Here is a 10,347-nt window from a genome sequence, read left to right on the forward strand (position 1 = left end):
CACTTCCTGGTTTTTAGCAGAGAGCAGCTGAGTAGCGGAGCGGCACGAGTTGGAAAAAAAGAGCACTTCTCGACAACACAGCGTCGCCTTTGTTAGGTGTGCAACGAAGAATCTGGGGCAATCGAAAAATCTGCACAAATGTTGTTACAAGTTCTCGCTCCGAAAGGGAATTCTCGATCCCTGTTCGGAAGCGTTCCCCCCCTCGACCCGCTCTTTCTTTCAAAGGAATGTACATATGATTTTTGGTTTCATACCAATTCCACCTGGAGTCTCGAAGGCAAGAATAACAAATATGGGAAACATTTAATCCAGAATAATATGTTTATCCAGAGACCTGCGGACTTGGGGAGGAATGGACCCCCTCTGATGTGGTTTGCTGCCAGTGTGTGTGTGTCTGAGTGTGTGTTCGTACAGTATGTGTGGGTTGGCTGTGTGTTTGGGTTGGACGGGTGAGACGGGTGAAGAGACCCTCCACCTCCTGGGGCCAGGAACTGTGGGTGAGGAGGAAGAGAGGTCTAACACACTCTCGGATTTCTAAAGTGTGTTTGTGTGTGTGATACAGGATGTGACAAAAGCTGTGCAGCAACTAAGTGGACGACTTGGACTGAATTGCAGTAAAAGCATCTCAGTTATGGTGTTGCTTTGCACAGAGAAAGGAAACAAAATATAAATTTAATCTTCCTAACCTTCCTTCTGTATTCCTGCTAGTGGAGTTAAGTGTAGAGAAAACATTCGAATCTCCAAAGTACGTGGATGAGATGCCTGTAAAGGAAAAATACAGTTTGTTACAGCTGGGGTTTATTTTCATAGTTTTAGTCATTATTTTTGCTGAGATAAAAGAAATCCGCAGTGAAATCTGACAGCGCAAGAAACACAGACAGATGATCAACATGCAAACAGTTTAGCCGGATTCTCCAAAGTGCCGCAAGTACAACCTGAAATGACAGTAACAGGCTTTAAAAGCAGGAGAAAACAGTGGAGACACACAACTGTTTACCTAAAGATCAATGTTGAACCAGGAATTCATTCTAGCAACAGTGAGGGGTGTCGCACGATAACGCTTAACGTGAGCCTCTTTTTGACATTTCTACGTAGACGTGATGCCAATTTTGCGTTTGTGAAAAGACTACTTTTATGTAAAAGTCATGATGACATCTCTACAGGTTGAAACAAGAAACTCAACCAGGATATTTTCTTACTCAAAATTGGCCTTTTGGAGATGACTACACACGGCAGTAAGTATAATCGATCTGTGTTATCCTATTTGACAGAAATCAAGATTTTTAATCTAATTTGTGATCATTTGATCAACAGAAATGTCTGTTTTGTTGAAATTTTTATCTTACATGTACACTACCGTTTAAAGGTTTGGGGTCCTTTTTAATGTGAATAACATTAAATGAATCATAAATGCAATCTAGACATTGTTAATGTGGTAAATGACTATTCTAGCTGGAAACGGCTCATTTTTAATGGGATATCTCCATAGGGGTACAGAGGAACATTTCCAGCAACCATCACTCCTGTGTTCTAATGCTACATTGTGTTAGCTAATGGTGTTGAAAGACTCATTGATGATTAGAAAACCTTTGTGCAGTTATGTCAGCACATGGATAAAAGTGTGAGTTTTCATGGAAAACATGAAATGGCCATGGGTGACCCCAAACTTTTGAATGATAGTGTATCTTTATCTTTACTTCGACAATAGCAATTTGCTTTGCTGTGCGCTAACACGGCTTTGGGGTTACTAAAATTCTTCCACACAGGAAAGAATGCCCTGTTAACAATCTACATCTTGTTGCATCTTCTTAAACTGTATTTGTACTTTTGCAAATACGCGTACGTACATATCCATGTACTCTTCACAGAAATGTTGCTAGAGATCGTGGCGACACAGATTGTTCTGTTTTGTGGAAGTGTGCAATGTAATCACTGCAAACATATTGATTTGCACAGAGATTATGCTTCTGTGCAACAAAATGTAATATGCAGCAGGTTGTAATGGTATCTAGCGTGCTTTCAATGCAAATGCACACACCAGGAATTCTGCCAATGCAGCCATATGCTGTTTTCTCATTTTCATAGCTCTACCAATATGTATGTAGACTCTGTCTTGCAGTAATTTCACAAAAAGTAACTGTTGCGCAACATTTATTAGCTTACAATCCAACAGGATCTGTTTCGTGCCAGTCGCCATGCTTTCAAAAACACGAAGAAAGTCAACGCAGTGGCCTAAAAACCCGACTGCTAACCTATGTTTTGGCGGCATAATTGGAGAACAACATAGATCAGGAGACAAAAGGTGCATTTATATTTTAAATTAAGTGAAAGCATGTAAATAAAGATTTAGGTATTTATCTTGTATCTTTATCTTCCACTTTAATATCCTGTCATTCTACCTGTAGTGCCCTCTCAAGATGTGTTAAGAGAGAAGGTGCTAGGAAGTTAAACGTATGGTTGTTGCTAGAGGTACGGACCCATACCCGTAGCCTGTGGACTACAGATACGGCACTTTCCATTTGCCAATCAGATACGCAAGATCTGGTCACGTGACTCCCGGTAGACGCTAGCTGTACGGACCCGTAGCATCGGTACGACAGGTACGGACCCTAAATCTGACCCTAACACTAACCCTAACCTTAACCTTTGCTTACCTTTCAACAGTTTGCAGTGGTTAGCAGCTTCTTGACTCGCGAGACTCGCGTACGGGTCCGTATCTGTCTGGCAAATGGAAAGTGCCGTACCCGTAGCCTGTGGGCTACGGATACGGGTCCGTATCCGTAGACACTACCTTAACGTATAGATGTTACAAGCTAACTACCATCAGTGGCACCAACTGTGTTTGTGTGGAAGCTGAGCCTCTGACTGATCACTGAAATCATTACAAACTGTATGTCTTTCTGTTATTAGCCTGTTTTTTCCTTTCCACTTGTCTTTGGACGTCTTGGAAGTAGATTCATAAAGGCCCCAGGATTCGAGCAAATTCCCCTCTGTAATTAAAACTCACATGCATGCATCTTGTTGTCAATTTCTGCATGTTTTCACATCTAACTGCGACTTTAGGAAACAGGCAGCAGAATTCGCTGTCTAACAAATGAGAATTTATGAGAAGTGGGGGCGAGTGTTTCTCATGCTCTCGATGGTCATAAATTAGGACTTAAATGGCAAAATAAGTTTGAAAATCTATGACACATGCAATGCACCACTATTGTGTGAGCCTCCATAACGGTCCTGTGACATCTGAATACAGACTAAAGAAGCACTTATGGAAGCGATACTTGTGTTAACTGACTTAAACAGAGGTACAGCAGGAATGGTTTGGTTTTCTACATCTGAGAAAGGCTGTGAAGGTTTGTTTGAAACCAGCCTGATAATCCAACCACTTTGTGTTTCGTGACCTGTTGGATTTCTGTTACAATACGAAATGATGTTACACAAAATACTTGTAATATGATGTAATACTGTGGACCTTAATTATGACACAAAATGATGTGATATCAAATGATTTGATACAGTAGGCCCAACACGCAGTACAATGCAATGTGATATTATACAGTGTAATACGGTACGAATGTGATATACTACACTAGGCCTACATTCTAATACATCACACAATACTATACAGTATAAGATAAGATACAGTTTGATGTGAAATTATATGATACAGTAGACTCACAATATGACACAATACTATGTATTACAATGTGATATGAATATATCTATATATAATACATGAACAACATGATACACTAGGTCTGCAATATGATATGATATGATATGATATGATAGGATATGATATGATATGATACCATACATTAAAATATGATATTCCATCCATATTCTTTTGTTTATCTGGGGTTGGATACAATACTATACCATAGAAAATGTCAAGTTCTAAGATAAGTCCATAATACAACACACTATATGATATGATATGATAAAGTTAAATAAGGGGTGATACAGTACAATATGGTAAGATGATGTGATATTACATGATACAGTAAGCCCACAGTATGCTACACTACATTACAATACCATACCTTACAATCTTATGCAATATGAAATGATAGGAAAAAGTGAGCCCACAGTACAAGACAGTATAATACGACATAATGCAATATTAGGCCTGCAATAAATCCACATTATGAAATGAAAAATGTGATACAGTATATTATGATGAAGTATGATATGATATAGTATAATACATTATGAATTTATTCAGTAATATACAATACTATACAGTACAATATGATAAGATACAGTTTGAATACATTTATGAACTGATAGAGGAAGCCTACAACATGACACAGTAACATATACTACAGTATGATATGAAGTAATGTGGCACACAAGGTCTACAATATGATACGATATGATATGATAACATACAATATAATATGATGCTCCATTCCATCCATTTTCTTCTGCTTGTCCAAGGTCGGATACAAGACTAAACCATAGAAAATGATATGAAATTCTAAGATACAATAAGTCCATAATACAACACACTTTATGGTAAGATAGGTCTGAAGTCTGATACAGTGTAGTATAATGAGTAAGATATACTATGGTATGAAATTACATAATACAGTAAGCCCTCAATATGATACACTATATTACAATACCATACATTACAGTATTATGGGATATGAAATGAAAAGAAAAAGTGAGCCCACTATACAGGTACAGTATAATATGACATAATGCAATACAATGTGATATACTGTACAATACAATAAAATGTGATGCAATACAGTATAATATGATATAAAATGATATGATACAGTAGGCCTATGATAAACTCAGAATATAAAATGATATGATTTGACACAGCATATTATGATAAAATATGATATGATTTGAGAAAGTATAATACAATATGAAATGATACGATTTAGTAGGCGTAAAATGCACTACAATATTAGATGATGTGATATGATCCAGTGCGATATGATATGAAATGACAGCGTACAGCAGACACAACACACAACATGATATGATATCATACAATGCAATACTACAGACTAGAATACCATATGAAAACAATACGATATGGTGATGGTACGATATGATATAACACAGAACAACACCATGCCATATGTATGATACAATACTGTAAAATAAGATACTATACTACACAGTATATTAAAGGATATGAAATGATGCAAAACAGTAAGTCTACTACACAACACAATATAATACCATGTGGTACGATACAGCATATTATGATATGAATTTATATGATCCAGTAGGATTGATGATGTGTCCAGGGTGTATCTGACTTTCGCCTTAAGTCAGCTGAGATAAACTCAGACCCCTCCATGATTATCCAGAGGATATTATAAGAAGTAGTATCGAAAATGTATAGATGGATGATACGAAAGGCCCAAAATACAATACAGTACTATATGGCATGATATAATACAGCACAAACATTTACTTCAGGATTCATATAGTTTTATGTTATGATATTAAATATAGTAGGCCTACAATACGATGATACAATACAGAATAATACGATAAGACACGATGCAGTAAACCTATAACATGAAACAACAGAATAAAATATGATGCAGTGTAATATGAAATTATATTATACAGTGGGCCCACAACAGAATACACGATATTACGATATAATATGATATAATGCAATGACATGATACAAAAGGCCTTTAATATGATACAATGTAATATGATATGAGATAGTATAACACCATGTGAAATGATACAAAGCAGTAGGCCTGCCATATTCAATGACATACTATGACACAGTGTAATATTAAACCATCTGATACTACACCATATAGGACAATATGAAATTATGCAATACAGTTAACCTAAATACAATATGATATGATACAGCGTACTTGATTGGAAATTTCTCTCGGTCATGATTTGGTTATAAAAACACAGGAGTGCTGCTCATTCATGCTAACTTTCCAGAATGATGCATGACACCAAACACACACTGACTCACATTAGGTGTCATTAGATCTCCTCCTCCTCCTATCCCGACCTCAACCCTATCAGTATGCCAAAAGTACTAAACCCCACTCTCTTTCTTTGCCTCTCTTTCTTGCTCTGACTCCGTCTCCTTCCCTCTGAAAGAAGGTCTTATTGTGGCGATGTCAGCTGTCTCAAGGGCATCCAGAACAAAGAAGCTTTTCACCCCTCTGCATATCCTCCTCTCATCCCTCACTCTCTCACTGTTCACTCCGACTCCCCTGCATTATGAAAACCTCTCATTTGTTTACACCTTTTTTCCCCCCCGTTTCTTTTTTGTTTTGTTTTTTTACTTTTACCTCATCACATTCTCCCTTTGGCATGGGATAGTTGCCAGTGTGCAGAAGCAGGTATATGAGAAATGATGGACCTGGAATGTTTAAAAAGAAAAATCCTCCTGCAGGTTTTTTTTTTTTTTTGAGACTCACATGCAGCTTTATTTGTGATTATTTTTCGGCCGGGTATGCGTCCTGTATGTATCTGTGCCTGGCAGAGTGTGGAGGCAGGAGGAGAGGGATGCATGAAGGCGGCAGCAGCTGGTGGAGATACACAGTGTCAAGAGAGCTCAGAGAGACGGCGAGAGAGGACAACAGAGGATGCCTCCTTGGCCGACTGTGTGGAAGGGGGACAGTGGAGCATAACAAACAGGATCCACCTTTCTGCTTGGCTAATTTTCCCCATTAAAACAGCCCAGCAGGAACCTCAGCGGTCCACCAGCTGGAACAGAGGTTATTTTAGTGCCTGTCTTTCAGCAGGATGTGTGTGTATATGTGTGTGTCTGTGTGTGTGTGTGTGTGTGTGTGTGTGTGTGTGTGTGTGTGTGTGTGTGTGTGTGTGTGTGTGTGAATCTGCGGTTTGAGGAAGCATAAAGATCTTCCATAGGAACGGTTTCAATACACTGATATTAATTTCCTTCTCTCCACTCGTGCATAAACAAATACTCGCTTGTCTGCTGGATGTGCTTTTTCCCCCCCCTTCACCCTGCTGGGCGTCGCTATAATGCGCTCGCCACTGATATTGATGTATGTGCCTGTATTTGCCCAGTCATCTCTTTATGTGGCTAAAATCATCAGCCCTCCTCTCCTATGTCTCAGTCAGATCCTAAACTAATCCCCAACCCTGCTACTCTGACAAGAAAATCCCCTATTTTAATGCATGCACACACACTCCGTCTTCCTCTGCCCTCCGCCCTCCCTCGCCGCCACACACTCCTATCCTATCATTCACACACACACACACATACAAACACACGCTTTCTGTTTTATCCCTCTGTGTACCTGTGCACAGCATCTCTCTAGTCTCTCTACCTTTTAGTGAAGCATGCTTTGTACACACGTCGCCGTTTGTGGTATTTGTTATGGTAATGTCCTCACAGTGTGACGGCGTTTTTCTGGAAATTCATACTGTAATGAAATTTCTCCTTTTGTTCACACGAGGTAGAGTTTGGCAGCACAGTGTTGTGGTGATAGAGGCTGTCGGGAAATGCTAACTAAAATCTGTTGTGGTCTATTTACTGAGAGAAAAAAACAATCGCATAAGAAGAAATTGTGATTGAGGGGAAAAATGGTCAAACTTCAATTCAGGATGTAGTTTGAAAGTTGGAATACATTTTGAAGTGTGGAATAGATCTGAGTTTTCTCATTTTTTCATGTCACAAAAGGGTTCATTCCAGAATTGGAGGACATTTTGGCTTCAAAATTTTTGAAAAATACACCTTCTTTTAACAATTTTCTGCTCCATCTTCATCAATAATATGTAATAAACTATCAAAGGCTTGATTGGCTCAGCTTACACATCAGTGGTACCATTTTTATTCCATGTTATATTTGCTGTTTGTAACCCTACTCTAGTCACAGTAACAGGGTTGCTAATCCGTGCTAATGTTAGCTTTTTCTCAGCAGTAGAAGCTAGATATTTAGCTAGCTGTTACTGATGACCAAGATGACAAACTGACTGATGGAAAAAAGTAAAGAAAAAAGTAAAAGTCATTTGTCCTATCCTGATAGTATGAGGTAGAGTGAGACATTCAATCAAGGCTGACAATGTTATGTCATGTGATTCAATGTTTTCTTCTTCTAGCAGCTAAAAAGGTCATGCTAACGGGGCTGTTGTGGGACATGTTCTATGCATAATAATTATTATTTAAAATATTATGTTGATTTCAAAAAAACATTCACACAAGAGACATCAATGAAAAAAATACCCCAAAAAATGGGGATTTAAATTTCATGTCAAGCGTTTTATTTGAGATTGAATTTGGTCATCAAGAGAAAAACTGCATTTTAGGAGGAACTCCAGACTTATTTGGTATTTTAAAAATATTTTTCAAGCATTCTTTTCTCCTAGCTTTTTAGACTTGGTCTCGGGACAAGTAAATTTACACAACAACTGCATGATTTAGAAATTTGTACATAGATTATTTGAAATTTGATGAGTGGGACGTAAAATGTCCTCCAATTCTGGAATGACCCAAAGACATTTTGTGGTTAATTGTGCTTGTATGTTAAACTAGAAAGGAGCAGTAACTACAACAGTAGCACTGAGGGAAATAAAGGTTACAAACTTGCAGTAGACTCATGGAAGGTTCTTAGACTTTCATTTCCGTGGTTTCTAAATTGAGTATCATTTTAAGGCAGTAACCCAGTACCAAAGAACGTATTATTCCTTTGGATAATATTCATGAAATACAAGAGAGAAATACTGATTCCGATTCTCATTTATCAGTAACATCACAAGTTTTGATGGATTTATTTCCTTACAACCCACATTTCCCCTCTGTACTCCACTGGTCTGTTTCACAAGCTATTTACATAAAATTTGCGTTATTCATGACCACCTACTCCAATTGGCTGAAGTTGTGGTCCCAGGTTCACCTGCAGCCATTTGGAACAGGATGGAATGAATAATGCAAATTTTGCTGCACTGTATCTTAACCGCTGGTAATGGCTGCAGCTGAGACATAAGTTAGACCCACAGACTGTATTTAAAAGATGAACAAAGCCACTGTGTTGTCACCTGCTGGTTTGTGAACCATTTAAAAGCATTACGTCTGAAATTTGGCTGTCTCCGTCTTGGTCAATTATAATTTTATGAGCAGGAGTTTGGTAACGCTGCCCAAGGTTATTATGTACATCCATAGGGCACTCATCAGTCACATGGCAACCCTGAAACATGCACTGGTTTATGTCTGTTTTAAATGCAACCACAATTTACAAAAGAAGAAAAGCACTCAGAGAGTGCAGTACTCCGGCAAGGCTGCTCAGTTGTTATATCATTGCTGAGGTTAATTGATTATTATAAATTAGCCCATAGGTGTGAGTGTGAGTGTGATTGTTTATCCTGTTTTAAGTTATTGTATTGTTTATAAGTTATTCTCTTGTTTTCATTGTGAAACACTTTGGTCACCCTTTGGGCTGTTGTAAAGAGCTATAGAAATAAACTTTGACTCATTAATCGATCATTTTCGATGGATGAAAAATTCGGCACTGTAGAATGTGTCCATTTAATAAAGATGTACCCACAAACAAAGTGATCTTGTGCTGAACACAGGCGTGTGTTATGCATGTGTACGTTATGTACAGATACTGAATCGCATGACCTGAATATGTAGCAAGCGGTGGGAATTAATGGGACTCAGAAACACCCCCAGAATTTAATCAGTTGTTCCTCGTATTAATTTCCAACGGATAAGTCCTGATAAGTAGTGGATTTGTAGTAGGATCACAATCATGTGATCGTCACCAGGCAGCTGACGTAGTGTTCACTTGTCATAGTTACAGTGACGCCGTGACGCTATCTCGCAATGATACAGAAATCTTTAACAAATCCGTGGATCCAGACTATAAGCCACATCACTGCCAAAATCTAATCAGTTGGTCCTTGCGTCATTTCTGACCTTCCCTGAAAATTTCATCCAAATCTGCTTTTGAGTAATGTTGCTAACAAACAAACAGACGGACACACATAAGCCGATCATCACATACTCAGTAGTAAACAGTAATAAATATCCCGTAATACTGAATGAAACTTGAAACCACAGGTTGAGACAATAAACTTATTAGTTAAATGTTTACTGTGGTAACAAATCAAGTTACAATTTGGTTTATTTTCTAGTGGACTTCTATGCATTGCGACTTCTTTTGCAACCAGAGAGCATCCCCCTGGTGGCTATTAGAAAGAATGCAGGTTTAAAGGGGAACTTCGTTTTTTTTCAACCTGGGGTCTGTTTTCAAATGTCATTTCATACATGTGAGTGATGGAGAAATTAATTTTCGACATAGCTCCAGTATTTAGCCAGGCAGGCAGCTTAGCAGCTCAGCTAGCGAAAAGTATGGGGCAGCTGGC

The 10,347-nt window shown here is 38.3% G+C and overlaps 1 long non-coding RNA gene across 1 annotated transcript in view; it reads left to right on the forward strand.

The window, feature by feature from the left end:
- LOC127535812 (uncharacterized) overlaps positions 1-3,839 on the forward strand; it is a 10,241-nt gene extending 6,402 nt beyond the window's left edge. Inside the window, exon 2 of the long non-coding RNA XR_007944690.1 lies at positions 1-3,839. This exon is cut by the window's left edge and continues 2,307 nt beyond it. This is a non-coding gene — a long non-coding RNA (uncharacterized LOC127535812).
- The last annotated feature ends 6,508 nt before the right edge of the window (positions 3,840-10,347 follow it).

Source organism: Acanthochromis polyacanthus, chromosome 10 (assembly GCF_021347895.1).
Source record: "Acanthochromis polyacanthus isolate Apoly-LR-REF ecotype Palm Island chromosome 10, KAUST_Apoly_ChrSc, whole genome shotgun sequence".
Taxonomy (NCBI): domain Eukaryota; kingdom Metazoa; phylum Chordata; class Actinopteri; family Pomacentridae; genus Acanthochromis; species Acanthochromis polyacanthus.